Raw genomic sequence first — 17929 nt, forward strand, 5'->3', positions numbered from 1 at the left:
TTATTAGGGAGTAGAAAAGTGCAGAGGTCTTCTGTTACCCATATAGTAAGGCACAGAAATCAGTTTGTGTGTGTATGTGTGCTTGCATGTATACAGGTGTATGCATGTATATGTGCACATGAGTGTGTGTATGCATGTGTGCATGCATATGTGTGTGCATGTGCTTATGCATGTATGGTGTATATGTGTGTATGTGTGTGTGCATGTTTGTGTATATGTATGTGTGTGTGCATATGTGTGCATGTGTCTGTGGTGAATAGCTTGTTTTTCCTTTGCAGGGGGAGTGGAGGGAACTCCACAGAGCATCTTGTACTCTGTCAAAGCAGTTCTCACATCCACAGATGTGTCCCCAGCCATCCTCACTCTCACTGATTCAACTTGTGCTTTGCTCACTCCTCAGACCCAGGAAGAAAGCTCTTAGCTGTTCTTCCTTGGTGGAACCGAGGCTGTTCAGTCCTTGTAGCCTGGCTGATTAGTGGCAGGGTAATTGCCCTTCATTTCTTTGTCTTCAAAACATTGCCACCTGGGTCTTTACTGCCCTCAGAGCAGATGTCTTGTGCAGAGTCAAATTCCTCCAGTTAGTCCTTCCATGTGCAATAACATGGAGGTGAGAAACCTTAGGGTGCACAGAAAGGGTGAAGGGCGGGTGCAGCCTTGCAGGCGCCCGCTCAACAGTGGCTTCCATATGTGGTTAGCCCTGGGATCTCTGAGGAAATGGTGCACAGCAAGGACCATGTTCCAGAAAGGACTATGGATGCCAGGTAAGTACAGGGCCAGAAAATAGGGAGAAAGGGGTAATGGGCTTACAAAAGAGGGGAATCCCTTTCCTGTATAGAAGCTGACACTCCTGGCGGACAGTAGAGAAATAGACTGACTTAATGAACTTTAGATCTACTTGAACTGGAGTTCAGGCTGAAGACCCCATGTCCTAGGACAAACTCACTGTTCTGTGTTTGGAATCTACGGATTTTGGAAGCTTTGAGGAAGGATAACTAGCTATGAAGGCCATGAGCTAATCACAGTACAGACCAAGGAGGCAAATGCAGAAAGGCCTGTCCAGAATCTGCTGGGTCCTTTTGCTAAAGCATTTCTTTTCATCCCACACATGGGGCAGGAACCCCCTAGAATGAGGGAATTAGAACCTATAGTAAAATAAAATAGGCCAAAGGGGCTTCTCTGTGTACACAGAGGCAAGATAGGGGTGTGTGTGTGTGAGGGATTAGGGTAGTATTTTTAGGGTTATAGCTGGCTTAGTGGGAAGGGGCTTAGCTTTTTAAGACCCACATCGTCCACTCTGGGAGAGAGAGAGAGACAGAGAGACAGGATGAAGTTCAGAGAAACTACTTCAGAGGCCTTATGTTTTCTGATCCCCAGTGCCAGTTTTAGTCACACTAAAGGCAATGTTTTCTGAGCATCTGCTGTGAGTCTGCCTTTGCCAAGTCACACTGCAAAGATGATGTTGCCACCATCCCATTTGTGTGGACGAGGAAGGCGCAAAGATGCTAACTGAGCCACTGGACCACATTCCTGTGTGATGAAGCTGGGGTTGTATGGCGAAAGGGTTGGAGCTAATCTGAACTTCCAGTGTTCCTAGGATTTCAATTACCTTTAAAAAAAGAGTAGGGAACAGCTAATCACAGCTGGGCCCAGAAACAGCGAGGTGTCCCTGCCTTCCTGCCCAGCTGCCTTATTGTCCCTTTCATGTCTGAATTCGGCTACCCACTTGGCCTTCTGTGCTAGCAAGCGTTGGCTTTGTGACCTAGCATAAGATACAGTGGGCTTCCTTGGCATTCCTCTGTGGTCAGTCCCTGTTTTAGACTTTTACTTCCTCTGTGTTCTCCCAGACACCTATACCTGGTGTACCTGTTGCCTAGAGCCCTGCATGTATGTGTGCACACACACATATGTGCCCCTTAAGCTTCCTTACATAACAGGTGAAACCAAGAGTCTGATTAACCTGAGGAGCTGGCATCTGTAGGATGCTGGGATGAAGCACAAGAGTCTCAGGGAGTTGGATTACAAGGAAGGAAGCTTGAGAAGGGAGTCAGGGTGGAACCCTCCATCCACCATTTCCTGAGGGAAAGAGTTTTCTCCACAGGGAGAGCTGCCCATCAGACACCTGGGCTTTGTCCTGCCCAGATAGTCTCTGGAGGTCATGCATCTACCATCCCCAAAACTAGGAGAGAAGAAAGAGACAGGCTTGCCAAGGGACCAAAGACATGCGTGTGTAATATTTAGGGATACACAGCAGGCATTGATCATGGCTATTTGTGTGCCTTACTGTTTCATGGCAGATATGGCCTCATCGTGAACACCACCATATTATTGGCTTGCTGTGGGAAGACTATGTTCTTGCCTGCTCACAAATGGGCACTCATGACCAGAGGCACTGGACAGGGAAATGTAGCTCTCTCTGTGCAGTGGCAGTTCTGTGGGGGCTACTTCTTGGGGTCTCTGGGGCTCCTCTGAGTTGAGTCATTTCTTCTTCTGTTCTCACCACCTTCCAGCACTCAGTACTTTGGTTCTTTTTTTTCTCTGAAACACTGCTGATAGCCTACAAGTGCTTATATTTTCTTTTCCCCAAGAGCTCAGGGACTGCAAATTCAGCTTCATTGACCAGGAAGACCCCGCTTTGTTAATTAGTCTGCTTTAAGTGAATCTGGAACCCAGGCTAGGATTCTTGTTTACTTCCCAGATCACAGGGATTTATAGCTTCGTTAACAGTTGAACACACAGTTTTAAAGCATCCAAGCCCAAGCTGATCACTTTGAACACCCCCATCCTCCAGCAGTCTGTTAGGCCCCCTGCCTTCTGGCTGGTTTGTCCCTTACCTGTTTCCCTGGGGGACACCATGGGGAGGAAAGAGGCAGGAAATGAGAAACAGAGAAAATTGGCATGAGTGAGTGGGCATCCTGGCTTATTAAATAGAACTGTAGCGGGGGGAGGTGTGGTGCTTCAGGGAGGGCAGCCTTAGAAGTTTTGTAACCCCCGACATTTAACCTGGTGACCTAGAAGAGGTGTGTGTGTGTGTGTGTGTGTGTGTGTGTGTGTGTGTGTGTGTGTGTGTGTATGTGTGTGTGTTCTTAACAGCTGTGATTACTAATTTGCTGTGCTTACTAATTTAGATCCATTTCTTCTTTTCTCCTTCAGGGCAAAAATGATTAGACGGATCTAATTGTGCATTTGTGATGACGTCAGCACTGTGTTGGCTGCTTTGTTTGTTTGCGGCCTACTTTCTAATCTTTGTGTTCACTGATGTGTTTCAAGTACTTAGATCAGTGACTGATATTTAAGAATTCAATATTTACCGAAGGAGAAAATGACTACATCTGTATAAGTGCATACACGTCCACAAAGTAGTTTCTTACATGTATGGTTTTTTTTTTTTTAGTTTAGTATATGTGCCATGTGCATATGTGTGTATGTTGGTACATGTACTGGTATGTGCTCATATGGAGGCCATAAGAGGGTGGTGGGTGTAATTCTTTATTGCTCACCTTATTTTTGAGACGGGGTTGTTACTGAAGCTGAAGCTCTCTGTTTTGGCTAGGCTGGCTGCCCAGTGAGCTTCCCAAATCTGCCTGTATCCTCCCAGAAATTGTAGGGTTGAGGCATGCATGGGCCATGCCTCACCTTTTCATGCATGCTGGAAAATTGAACTCAGGTCCTCTTGCTTTTATAGCAAGCTGTCTTATCCACTGAGCTATCTCTTCAGCCAATAAACCATTGCTGGATTAACATTTAGTGTGTAAAGTATGCAAGGAATTAGAACGTAGTACAGAAATCCATGAAGTAGCTCTGTAAAAAAACGACAAGTCCCACACTTGCATATTTCGACCTGTCACCATTCTCAGCCTGGTCATGTTAGGTCTCGTTCTTGTCCCAAAAATATGTCAGAAATGGCATATTAAAGATAGAAACAATCAACCCGACAAACCAACGAAGTGGACGTTAACAGCTTCATGGGAAGAGCAAAGCCAAAAAGCAGGCATGACCCCTCAGGGGACGGCCATCTGGATCTGCTTGGTTCAGGGAAAACAGCCATTGGCACTTCACTATGTCTTTGGAAACTCAGTCACGTGGCACTGTGAACACTGAATCATCTAAAGCTTAAGTTCTCTTCTATAACTTATCAGGAAGGTTCCTCAGACTCTTAGCTGACTCAGTAATCACTTCTTGAAGAGCTTCTGTCACACACAGCAGGAGGCAGAGAACAATGGCTGTGGTCCTGGAGGCCAAATCCAGCCCACTTCTTGTCTTTATAAATAAAGTTTTATTAGAAGCGACTGCACTCCCTGATTTACATATTCACTGTGGCAACTTTCTCTTTCCTGCCAGCTGAGTCCAGTAACTAAAACAGAAACTATATAGCCAACCAAGCAAAGTTTTTGTTGACTGGTCCTATAAGAACTAAAGATAGCCAGCTGTTCGTGTAGAACGTTTATATAGCTGGGCACCACTTGAATGTTGGCTTCTATTTCCATATGCATTTGATTAGTCTGCATGTATGGCCACATACTCTGTGTGTACACATGTATACACAGTTCTGTCAGGTAGTAAGCACAGTTAAGTGCAGGGCATCACATTCCCTCGCTTCTGAAATATAGCTCTGGAGGAGTCTAGGCAAAATTAGTTATCATTCTTCTTGTGTCACTCTGCTAATGACAGGGGCAGCGTGTTGTGACCTCTGAAAAAGACATTCTAGAGGATCTCCGGTTCCCTTCGAGACATCTGTGCACAGGTGCCATCCTGCAGTCACTTCTTAAGGGTGTCCATATCGATTGTACCCAAAGCTTACATTTACACAAGATGGATGGCCTTGTGTCTCGAATCAATGTGAAGGATTTGGTGAGCACGTAACCCAGACTACACAAGGTCCTGGAAGTTGACTGCAAAGGTGAAAACTATTATTTGCTTTAGCAGATAGAATTTTTTTTCAGGTTATTTTTGTGCTCTTCTTCATTAGCAGAGAAAGCTTCCTCAACCAGGGCCACTGTGCTGACTTATTCTATGCTAATGTGGTCAATGCCACTTCGTGTCAGGTTATAATCGCTCTGGCTTCAATATACTCTTTGTCCCGCCAATATCATTCTTCACTGTATACTGTGAGTTTTCAAGGAATGGAAGCCAACCCTCTTCATGGAAAGCAGACTTTGGAGGCTATTAATTAACACGGTAGAGCATTTATTAACATCAAAGTAAGACTAAGACATAACTTGGTCTTAGGGTGGGGAAGGGAATGTCTTTAGTTTTGTTCTTATCTTTAAAGTTTTAAATGTTAGAGTATTTTTCCTGTATGAGTGTCCCTGTGCTGTGTGTGTACCATGTCTGCAGAGGCATCAGATCGCTTCCCACTGAAGTTATAGGTGGTTGTGAGCCTCCATGTTGGTTCTGGGAATCAAATCCTGGCCCTTTGGAAGAACGCCCGTGTTCTTAACCACTGAGCCACCTCTCTAGCCCCAACCCCTTATTTTGAGATTGAGTTCATATGCCACAAAAATTGGCACTTTGCCACTCAGTAGTTTTTAGTAAGTTTATCAAGTTGTTCAGCCTTTTTTCTTTTTTTTAAATAAGAGAAGATTGGTTCAGTTTGAGGAATTTTATGTTGACATTTGCTAGTTGGTATGTGTGCCACAGTCTTGCTGAGCATGGATTATGACAGTCCCAGTCCTTTGAGTTTGTCTGATATGTGGAATTGTATCAGCCCATGGGCAAGATCAGGATATCAAGACCCAATGCCTAGGCCTCTATCCAGAATACAGCCTTTGGGGGTGGCCGGCGTCTCCCCTTCTGGGATTCTCTTTCCTCCAGTCTGGCTGTGGGGTGAGAGGAGTCTTCCCTTCTTTGATGTTGCTCTTGTTAGTGAACTGGGGGATGACACACATTTCAGCAGAAATTTTTAGAAATATTTGCTAGAATGTCCACATACCACGCAGCCTCTTCATCAGTCACTTCCATCATCTGGACTCCTTGTCCAGAATGGGTCCATGCAAATGAGCCTTCCTTGAGTCACTCGTTCAGCTTCCAAGAGCCATTACAATCCCGCCATCTATAAGGTAAGAGAGACTGACCCTGTATCCTTTAGGGGGCCTCACTAGGTCCTGAGAGTGTATAGAAGAGAGACAGGTAAGGTCTTGTTCCCACAGAGTTTCTTTATAGTCAATGAATAGACGACAGTTAGTGGCTGATCATGAATTCAGTTTATAGTCACCAATGTGTTGTGTAAACCAAATTATATATATTCTATAAACTGTATATCTGCATACATATATTCTGTTATATGGTAAACTTTAGCTAAAAAGTTGAGGGCTTAAAAGAAGCATCTTGAGTTAAAGCATCTTTAGTGGCTTAGTGCACAATCTCCTTTTGTGCACTTTACTTTGATTTTATCTTAGTCTTTATTGACATATTTCATTATCTGTATTAATGGACTTCAGTATATTCCCACACATGCATATACCATATCCTGATCAAATCTAGTATCCTTTGGAGCATTAAGATAGTATGAGAATCACTTACTGAACAGGTGGGTGAGAAGGATGGGCCAGGATGTAGAGCAGAGGTAGAAGTGGGAACACACTCCCTGGGACATAAGCCCTGGAGCCTTCTATTGCCTTGCACTTTGAGCCCCACCTCCCTACAGTGTTCCAGGCTATAGATGTTTTACCATGCAGATGTTGATATTTCTTATTTTTGACTTTGGTTCTGGATTTTCAAATCCTCCAATGACAAACTGAGTTGAAAGTGAGCCTTTCTTTTCAGTTGAATGATGAATAAGAGTTTGTGCTTGGGAGACCACACTAGGTGGCCAGGAAGGAAAAGGGCCCCTTGCTGTTTGACCGTTAGTATTTAGTTCAGAGCCCCTGGTGGACAGAATGGCTAAATATGGTCTCTCTCTGTGTGTAAGCAATAGAACATACCCCTGACTGTGTAAGATTTTCACATGTTTAACCAAATAAATGGCTTCCTGCCTCTTGTGGGTTTTTCTTTTAAGGCCAGCAGCCATCACACCAAGATGACAAAATTCAAGAGTCCACGGCATCAGATTCCGAGCATTGGATTTCTAAGTCCAGGGACCCTAAGGAAAGCAGAGACAGCCTTCTGGATGTTTTTCTCCTGCAAATAAAAAAAATGTGTTGTTGTGTAACAGCTGTTGGTACAGTTCTGTGCAGAGCTATTGCACAGCATGCCCAAGGCCCTGCATTCCATGCCGAGGGCCCAAACAAGCAAACATGCTGTTTAATTAAAAGTATTTGTGCTGTACTTTAAAACATGAAGAGTGATATGGACAGAGAAGGGAGGGGGTCCATCCTCCCCTCCCAAAGATGAGCATGTAGCCTATGGTTTTCTTAGGTTTTCTTTTTGTTTCCAATATTTTCCCCTGGAACCACTCAGACCAATTCTGTTCTTCTTTCCTCCCACTATTTTTCTCCCAGAAACTTCAGGCAGGAGGTGGGTGAAGTGACCAGTCCAGTTTCTCAGCTGTCCATTCCAATTTGTCAAGATTAGCACTCAGTACTCCAGAGCTGGTGAGCTGAGGATGAGAGGGTAGCCTCCAAGTGAGTGAGCGAGCAAGCTAGCAAGCAAGCAAGCAAGCAAACAGCTAACTGAGGCCTTTGTAAGAAGCTGGGGGTAAAGAGGAGGGGGAACATGAGGGAAGAGCCAACTTAAAGGACTTGGAAAACAGCAATCAGAGATGAAGCATTTAGATTAATGCCTCCCTGAGAAAGAAGCAACCAAAAGTACATGTCCCAGGTGTCTGACTGCACTCAAGGTTGTTGATGCTGGAATCTGAAATACAGCTTCCTTGTGGATATTGAATGTCTTAGCAACTTGGTGTGATGCCCTGCAGAAGCTGTGATTATATCTGTGTGGAGGCCACCTGAAGCTTAAGACAGGAGCAGGTTAAATCTGCAAATCACAAGAACTGTTTATAATATGCAAGACTTTGCCTTTGACCCAGCTTTTCCATGGGATGTGAGCTCAATTTTCACTTCGAGCCAAGAGTGGGAGATGATGCCATGAGATTCAGTGAGTGATTTAGGTCTATATCCAAATCAGTGCAGTGGCAGCTAATGTGAATGGAGCAGAGAGTTTTTCATGAATCTTTGTCTGTCTGTCTCAGAGTATGGTGTGTGTGCGTGTGCATGTGTGGTATAGATACATGTTTGTGTGCATATGTGTAGTTCACACTTGGACTTGTGAAGGCTAGAAGTTGACACTGGGCATCTTTCTCCATCCCTCTTCATCTTCTCTTTCTGAGACAAGCTCACCCTGAACCTGGAGCTCATCAGCTTGGCTAGAGTAGCTGGCTGATAAGCTCCAGGCACCTGTCTGTCTGTACCTCCCCAGGGCTGGGCTCACAGAGGTGTGCTGCTCCTTATGCCTTTTAAACGGGGCCTGGGGAATCTGAACTCAGGGCCTCACGTTTATCAACTGAACCACGTCTCTGAGCCCCTTCTTCCACCCTTAGACTTTACAGTTCCCCTCCCCACAGTAGGTTATAGGTAGAGTAGATATTGTCCTCACCACTGACAATTAAACGCAAATTCTTTCCTTGTAATGAATACCCCATTCATCAATGACAGGAACCCAGCTGACAACTCCTGTCAGTGTGTGAAAGTTTTGACAGGCCAGAACAACAACAACAACAAAAAATCATGAGACATTGACTTACAATTCATGGAACATCAGCCTTCCACCAGTGAAGAACAGGTGGAGGTGTGGTTTGGACTTAGGTGGTGGAATCACAAACACAAACAAACAAACAAACAACAAACAACCAGAAAGCTTTGTCTATCCCAGCTGTCACAGAGGGTAACAAAGCTACAACAAATCCCAGAAGGCAGTGTCTGGCCAGTGGGTGCTGAAGGGGAATTTAGTGGAGTCTCTGCATGTTCTTGGGAATCTAGCTATGGCCCTGGTTCTGGCTTGCTCAGGTTGGAATCCCTCCCCACCTTTCCTTCCCTCCTATCTCCATTTGTTTCCCCTGCACTTCTGTGTAGAATTTATTTGAAAACAAGCAGCCCCATCCCCCTTTGAAAATCACTCCCTTAAGTATCAAGTGTAGGCCTGAGGATGGCGAACTGATTCCCAGTGAACAAAAATCTGCCAGGATCCAGACAGCCTTGAGGTTTGTTGAGATGACAATGCCTTAGACATAGCTTTTTCTAAACTTCATGCTTGTCTGTGTCATTCTGCATAAGAATAAACAGGGCGTTCTGCCTCTTTCATACACATTCCCAATTCCATCTAAAGCATTGCTGACTAGGAGAGATGCTTCATCATATGCATCTTAAAACATGGAGGGGTGTGTGTGTGTGTGTGTGTGTGTGTGTGTGTGCATGCATTTATCTAATAGTTACAGTAACTTGTGTGCTCTCTTGGGCATTTCAGCACTGTGTGCTGTTAGTTCTTATTTTTAACCTGACACAACCTCAAGTCATCTGGGAAGAGGGAACCTTAACTGAGGAATTCCGTAGATCACATTGGGCTCTAGGCACATCTGTGGGGGCATTGTTTTGATTGTTAATGGATGGAGAAGGACCCCACCCACTGTGGGCGGTCCTGTCCCTACCCAGATGGTCCTGGGCTAGCTGAGCTAGCCAGAGAGTGAGCCAATAATCAGTATTCCTTCGTGGCTTCTGTTTGAGTTCTTGCCCTTGCTTCCCCCAGTGATGGATTGTGTGACCTGGAAGTGTAAGTCAAATAAACCCTTCCCTCCTCTAAGGTGCTCTGGCTCAACATGTTTTATCACAGGAAGAGGAAATGTAAACTAGAATACTCGGCCTTTGTCCATGGACGTATATCTGAATGTCATGTGTTGGCTGTTGACTGGAGGGAAAAGAGGCTCAAAGCAATTACGTTAGCTTTGCTTTTTACATTAAAGATGGGGCGAGGCGTCCATGGTCCTCACTCTGCATCCTGTCTTCAGCTTGTGTGAAGATGGAACCCAGAGCCCCTTCCTGCTGGGGACCCCTCTCCTCCCTCCTATCACCTCTTAGCCTCCACTGACAGTTGTCTGGGGAATGTCAGGACTCGGCACGGCAAGCCTTTCATCCCTGCCTGTGCCTCTTGTCACAGGAAGCTGGAGGTTGGGTCAGTTGTCATCTGCTCTCTACATCCCAACTGCTTACCGTGACAGCGCGGAATGCACATTCCATTATCAGAGAAAGTCTCAGTGCCTTTGGCCTTTCTTCTGTGAGAGCCTTTCATCTTCACTTTGTAACTTCTCAGATCTCATCTGTTTTCTCCCGTGCCCTTGACCACGGAGTTTGGTATCTGTTCTTCCTTGCTGTTTCCCACTGTTTTTCCCTCAGCTGAAAGGAACAGAGAGAATGAATGGCTTTTGATAAGAACTGGATTTATTTGGAAGCAAGCAGATCAGCACCCATCTTTCTACTGGAATACAAAAATGATGTCAAATTAACTTTCAACTGAAAGAAAAATTAATAGAAGTGCTCTTTTAAAAAGTGTATGTATCGTCGTCGTCATTGTCACATCATCATCATCATCATGTGTGTGTGTGTGTGTGTGTGTGTATTCTAAGCCAACTGTGGAGGTCTTGATTTTCGGCCTTTTTCTCTGCCCTCATTCCATGTGACCCATCCCCCTTTCATAATTTTAGTACTTTTATCATTGACTTCCTCAACTATGCCTCCATTCCAAATTTCATCCCTGAATTTGACTTAATAGCTTATTGGTCCATTTGTGCTGCTGTAATGTAAATCACAATCCTGCTGACTTATCAGCAACAAGTTCATGTTTTCAGCGATCTGAGGACTGGGGAATTGAAGATCAAGGCAGATTTTATCCTGTTTTTATATGTCATCTCCTCCCTGTGTCCTCCCATGCTGGAAGGGTGTGGGAGCTCGCTGAGGCCTCTGTTATAAAGGTTAGTAGTCCTCGTGCCCTTGGGTCCTGGCCACTTTGCAAAGGTCCAAGAGCATAGTGATCATCTGAATGTCAACTGAATGGATTTGGGGGCATTCGTTGGACAACAGCAGTCCCACTGAGCTCTTTGCCACCATTTTCCTCTTTATTTGTTCCACTGTAGCCAGACTGGCTTTTTGCTGCTCCTAAGCACAATGGCTGTCTCAGGTCAGGGCCTTAGAATGTACTTACTTCTTTGCCTGGCCCTCTTCTTCAATGAGCTGGTTGTAGCTCACAGCAACTCCTTTCAGGTCTCCCTTCGCAGAGAGGCCGCCTGTGCCCCTCACTCTGATTCCAAAAGCCCCCTTTCCTCTGCCTGCCTTATTGTTTCCCATGTGTCACGTGGGCTGGGCCACCTCCGATCATTTACTCCATGTTAGCATGGCTAGGCATTGCTTATTTGACCCATTACTGTTTCTAGGGGTTCAATACATTAATTTCCATAGTGTCCCATGCTTTTATCACCACAGGAATGCATAGCTGTATGCTTCCAAAACTCCATGAGCTGAGTTAGGTTTAAATGTTTTTTTCTTTGATTGTAAATTTATTCCCATTTAGAGACTGAATAAAATAATGAATATGTAAGCGAATCATATTTCCTCCCTTATTAAGTTTTCAGACACATATAAATGTGCCTAAACCTGTAATAAAAGATTCCAGAAGATTTTATAGCATGTTTTTTAGTTGATGGTGGTTATAAATAGGGATGGTTTAAATAACATTAACAAGTTATGGTCTGGCTAAAGGGCCATCATATTTTGAAGAGGAAAACATCAATAATCTTACTTTACTACTTTCCCAAACCTTTGAAATACATAGAACTCATTAATGTTGAAGCATTTAATAGAAACAAAAGAGAACAACAAAAATTCACTGTGATAGTAACTGCCAAGAGTTTAAAGGTTTTTTTTTTAATAATGCCTCAACAATATTGGATTAATGAATTAGCTTCTCAGAAAAAAGGCTGGACTCAGTTAACATAAATTGGGTTCTACTATTTGCAGAAGCAGCAACTAAAATTCTGCTTGTAAATAATACTAGGGAAAGATCTGGAATGAATCAAGCCACTGTCACAGCTGGGCTGTGTTTTCAGCTCTCAAACACAGGAGAATTAATATTGACTATAACTGTATTTGAAGCTCAAAGAACACAAAAAAAATGAAGTCCTTTGAGAATAAGCTTTTGTACAAATTCAGCAGGGAACCACATGAGAAAGCACTTTTCAGAGACAGACTCCCAAAGGCTTTGTCTAGGAACAGTTTTAAAGTCTTGTGGGACACCTCTTGGCCCTGCCATTGTGAGTAGACAGTCCTGAGTACAGTTTGTATATAATTGCCACAATCTTTTCCCTAAAGATAGGGGCTTCAGGCAGTGCTTGTGAAGTCAGCTGGCCTGGTGCTGCTGGGTTGGTGGACACAATAAGTTCTGGTCAAGGGCAGCTCAGCAGGTCCAGAGCTATGTACTGTCTGTCTGGGAACAGTCCCAGGACTGCAGAGTCCTTGAATGTAAGCTCTTGCCAGGCTGAAGCTTTTCTCTATGGAGGCAATTCCTGGAGAGTCCCAACCATCTCTGGATAGACAAGGCCAAGAAGCACGTAGAAGTGGACCTTTAGGTGGCCGCACGGCTCTCAGGAGATACTTTAGCCCACTCTGAAGCATATCCTGTCTCAGACCGTAGAGACTGCCAGTAGTCTCTAAGAATGGGGTGGTTACACTCTCAGGCCTACCACTTTCCTGTCCATGAGTAGTCCAATGTGCACTTCCCAAAACCATCAAGGCCCAAACAAGGCTTCACAGAGCTTTCTTCCAGATGCAAATGTCCTGGTGCTCTGTGGATGGTCTATTGTTCTGCACACTGAGGGCTGCTCAGGCTTGCTTCTCAGAACCACTCAGGGCTGGGCTCTGGGAAAAACTGCTGGTTAGGCAGGCCTCTGTTTAATGGGAACATCTCTTCTAGTCTGCAGCCAGAGCATTCATGGTTCAGTTCTTCTTAGATGCAGAGACTCTGGGCAACCATCTCTAAGTCATCTATTCTCTTGGCTTGCCTCTGAAGTGGCTTCTAGCAGACAGTTGGATGGCAGGAGACTGTTGTTGTTGTTGTTTTTTCTGGAAAGTTCCATTCATCTGCCTGGCCACCTCAGTAGTAAGAGGAAGTGGCAAGGAAGTGACTTGTCACAAGTGTTTTGTGACTGTGGACACAGTATTCTAATGTGGGCGCTAATAAAGACCAGGCAGAGCATGAGCTGTGGTAGTCTTTATCTGTTTTGACCCATCTATGTGGTACTTAGCTGAAAGCTTGCCTCTGGCCAGACAGGGGGTCAGCAAATGGAGAGGGACATTGTACCAGGCTTGGCACTTGCATCTTGGCCCTTCATACTTGAATGCTTACTTGGGTGGTCCTCTTTGCTGTTCTATGTCACTTCTTCTGATACGTAAGCCTTGAACCATTAGCTGCAAGCTGAGCCATGCACCATCAGGCCTGGCTTACATCCATCCCAGCTGTGCTTTTTCGAATATTAAGCACAGGAAAATCTTAGCATTTGTAAGAATGGCATGCTGTGTTTGCAGGGCCCATCATACAGAACTTTTGTGTCTGTGATTCTATTCCATCTTTATGTAAATACCCAGGGAGGAGGAGTCTACTTGCATGTTTGATAAGGAAATTCAGACCTGAAGAACTGAGTGAGGCAGATGCTGGGGAGGTGGTTCAGTAGGTAAAGTGCTTGCTGCAGGAGGCTGAGGGCCAGGCTTCAGAGCCTTAGAAACCCCCCATGTAAATGCTGGGTGTGTCTAGTGGCCTACATGGGGTTCCAGCTTCAGAAGACAAAGACAGAATTCCCTGGACAAACTGGCCATGGTCACGTTGTTGAGCTCTAGATTTGAGTGAGAGACTGCCTCGATGACTAGAAATTAAGAGCAATTGAGGGTGATTCCTGACAGCAACCTCAGGCTTCCACATTCATGCCCACACACATGTACACATGCATGCATGCCCACACATTCATCCGCGCGTGCACACACACACACACACACACACTTGAAAAATGATAAAGAAAGATTGAATGACTTACCACAGTGATCAAACTGGAAAATAGCAAAGCTTAAGCCTTCAACTAAAACCTAGGTGTTCAGAATGAAGTCCAGAGCTATTTACTGAGTCCCCATATGCAGAGGGCAGACTGCTTTCTCTCTGGAACCTTTAATTGTAGTGTGTTTTGTAATATCCGTAAATTTTAGAACCACATTAGCTTTCTAACATGGACCCAAGGAATGCACAAGTCGATACTAAACAAGCGAGGAATGACCGACACTGTTGAATGAAGAGGTGTGAGTGAATATGCAAAATGAACGACTAGATAACTCTGACAAAGCTTCACTTGCCCTCATATTGGAAAGCTCTGCACTGTAAAATGCTACTGTACAGTTTATGACTGTAAACAAGTGCAGCATGTCACACCTAAGCTTTTCCTCTCTTCTGATAGATGGTGAATGTGGACAGACCGAGTCAGGTTTACACCAAGAGTCTCAAAGGGTATTGATAAATCCACAAGCAAAAGTCAAAATCAAGACCTATTTAAGACGGTCTTGTCTGGTATAATCCTCCCTCTTCCCTCCCTCCCCTCCCCCCTTTACAGTTCCCTAGAACATACTCAGGGCAGAGTTTTGTGCTAGATTTTTGTTTTAGATTTTTCGCTAGACTACATGAATCACTATAAACATTTTATGGCCCTCCCTTTTCAAGATCAAGCTGGAAGTGTGACAGAGGCAGGCTTGGAAGAAGAATGAGTTTTCATCCTGTGTTTGAAAATCTTAATTTTCAGCCAGACCTTTTCCCAAAAGCTTATTGTGGAAGGAAGGAGGATCACTGAGTCTCGGGAATTTGACTGGTGGATTGCAGGAATAAAGAAATGACAGGTATCAGATATTTGGAAATCTGGAATTGAGTGGGCTGTGCTTGCTTTGATGGGTGGCACCTATCACACAACCCAGTTTCTCAAGATGTTCATTACATACAGCACACACGGAGGAGGGGCTAAGCTAGTCTCAGCGGGAGGTCTTTGAAGGGGATCAGTCTCAGGCTGCAGTCATCCATCCATCCAGGAGGAGGAAGCTGTGGCTGCTAGCTTTTGCACACATTGTTCAGTTGTTCATTAATCCTAGCACTTGGACCAGAAGATGGCTTTGCCATTTCCATGGATCTGAGACATTGGGGTCGTTGCCCATGTCCGTGTCAGCAATACACTTGGGACTTCATCTTCTCCCCACAGAGGGTAAGGAGTGACCTCTAGATTCCTGTAGTCTTTCTTCCTCAAATAAGTGTGCATGAGTTTGGTGATGGAGGGCCTCAGAAGTAGGTTTAGAGAAGTTGTTGGTTCTAGTACAGGCATCTTATGCCAGGTTTTGATGGGATGTTCTAACCGTGGTTCCAGGGTGTGCTAAGCCATTTCTAGTGTATCAAGGATGGAGATACTAACATGCAATGAGGGCTAGGGATGGATGAATGGGTAAAGTGGTTTCTAGTAACCCTGTAAAAGCTGGGTGCAATAGTATAGTCTATAATCACTGCCTGTGGGGAAGCAGAGGCAGTCAGATCTCTGGAGCTCATTGACCAGCCAGGCCAGCCAAATAGATGAGCATTGGGTTTAGTGAGACCCTCACTCAAAACACAAAGCAGAAAGGTGCTGAGGAGGGTCCCTACATGCATGCAACACTTGCTCATATAATCATAGTATGTAACACACGCACACGTATTGTGCAACCCTGGCCTCTAAGGCTCTCTAAGGGTCTCCTCCAGCCTTGGGCATTTAGGTCAGAGTCTTTGTGATTTCCCTCAAACAAAGCAAAGCCAGCACAGGCCTGGTAAATGGTCTGAGCTACGTAAATGTGGGTTTGTTATTTTGAAAGAACAAAGAAATTCTTGGTCTCTTCTGTCATTGCACCAAATTACATCTTCAGATGACTTTGTCTTCTTGTGGCACTGGTTTTCTTTCTCCAGAAGGGAAACTGCACAGTTACCATGATGTGAAGTCTGGCCAGAGGTTTGAAATTATTTTATAGACAAAGCCACCTCCGTTGTCCTCATTATTACCCTGGGCAAGAGACATATGTAAATAACAGACTCCAGAAGCCGTCCTTGAAGCTATGTACCAACTCCACATTTTTAAGTGACCAAGAACTGGGACTCCAAGTCCTTTCCACTGCACAGTTGCCTAGAAACAGCTGGTGGCTCTCTGAGCCATGACACTGTCATCAGGAAGGGAATTGTCTATAATGCCAGTGAGAGGGAAGAATAGGGGCTGGGACGAGTGTCCAGGATGTGACTTCCACCAGTGTGGGGGGCTTATAGTAGTCTGAAGGTTGTCATACACCCTCCAAACCCAGCTTCACTGCCAGCTTCCACTGGAGCAGAGCATTAAGGGAATGAGCCATGTAGAGTTTTGTGTTTTATGTCCAAGGAAAATCAAGGACAGAAACCCAGGCTGTGTGTCTGGGTATAAAATACCAGGCCTCCTTAACCTTGCAAGAGACTATCCTCCACTGAGAGTCATGTGGAGGGATCCTGTGAAGTTCAAAGGTTAGGGTTTCTGCCATGACATAAAGTTAGTTGGGGATAGGTAGTTATGTATTAAGGTCAGAGAGGGGTGCATTCTGTGCTCTGTAAGGTACAGAGGTTAACAACAGGTTAACAACAGGTTTGCTTCTACCCACTAGCTGTCACTACCTGATCTTAGTTATGACAGGAAACAAACAAAACAAAACGAACGAATAGTTTTTAAATGTCCTGTGGTCAGAACGGCAGTGCCTGCCACCATTGGCAGCCCGAAGGGACTGAGTGAGGAAGCTCTGTGGTGCTGTTCTGTCCTTAGCCTTTGTACTGAGCTTAAGAACCCCTTGCCATATCTGGCATGTTCTTTGTAAAGAGCGGTCACCTGGCATTAAGTTTCTCACAGGAGACAGAGTCACACATGAACCAATGAGACCCCTGTCCTTTCTCCCCTCCTTATGTCTGCCTCCCTTTCCTCCCCTCCCTCTGTGACCTCCTGGAGGGCTCATTAGCTCTTGGGTTCCAGAGCCCTTCTCCCAAGATTCCACCAGGTGCCCAGTGTGCATCTAAGGGAAGACAGGGCCTGCCTGCTGAGGGGTTACTCAGGCAGGGGCCTGTGGTGAAGCAGCATCTTGACCAAGGTGACTAAACCCCTCCTGTTCTGTCAGGACACTGAAATGTTTCAATCTGGTTACCACTTTGAGAACAGACTCCAGGGGGGCCAAGAGTAGAGGTGGCCACTGAGATGAAACATCATGGCGTGCTTTCTGCCTCCTGGGAATTGGCTGTGATTGTGGAGATAGAACACGCGTCTCTCTCATAAGGAAGTATTTGCTGAGTGCCATGACTCAGAACAGACTGACGCTGTGGCCTAGCAAGAATGAGCAAGTGTGTGTGTGTGGGTGTGTGGGTGTGTGTGTGTCCGTCCATTAAAATGTACACTTTGGCACATTTGGACACAAGTGCACACACCCACAAAGGTATCCCCAGTGACAATAATGAGCAAACCTTTAACCCCCAAAAGTATACTACGGGTTCAAGTGGAGGGAAGAAATGTTACCAGGGCGGGGACCCTAGTAGCGTCATAGAGATGGTGTGTCGGGGAAGAGGGATTCAAGGACTTTTGTGGGACAAAGGGGAGCCATGCTGACCCTATAGGGAGATCCCCTGAGCTGCCAGGTCAGGTTGTGACAGTCAGCTTGAGGAGGTAGGTGAGGGCTGGAGTGCTGGGCCACAAGCCCCAGCTCTGGGGGAGCTGTTGAAGCAGTCAGATCTGCTCTGGAATGTGGTCAGAGCAGAACTTTTCAGCATTTTATTCTTTAAGTCCCCATAACTACATTTTAGGAGTTTTTTCATTTTTGTAGTAAATCCAGGGAAATGTAGCCAAGTACATTGGCTCAGTGTTTCATACGTAGAAAAGCAGTGAAAGGGAGCCTCAGAGACAGTTGATAGA

General features: G+C 45.2%; 1 protein-coding gene across 3 annotated transcripts in view; it reads left to right on the top strand.

Annotated features, from left to right (window-relative positions):
- Nucleotides 1-17929, top strand: part of Kif26b (kinesin family member 26B) — a 396540-nt gene that overhangs the window by 120136 nt on the left and 258475 nt on the right. The window contains exon 1 of one of the 3 annotated variants that reach the window (XM_029479373.1): nt 15137-15202. The exons of the other annotated variants lie outside the window; for them this stretch is intronic. The gene's annotated coding sequence lies outside the window, so the exon portion shown is untranslated. Of the gene's footprint in view, nt 1-15136; nt 15203-17929 lie in introns of those variants that run through there. 3 annotated transcript variants of the gene reach the window in all.

This window comes from Mus caroli, chromosome 1 (assembly GCF_900094665.2).
Source record: "Mus caroli chromosome 1, CAROLI_EIJ_v1.1, whole genome shotgun sequence".
Lineage (NCBI taxonomy): Eukaryota > Metazoa > Chordata > Mammalia > Rodentia > Muridae > Mus > Mus caroli.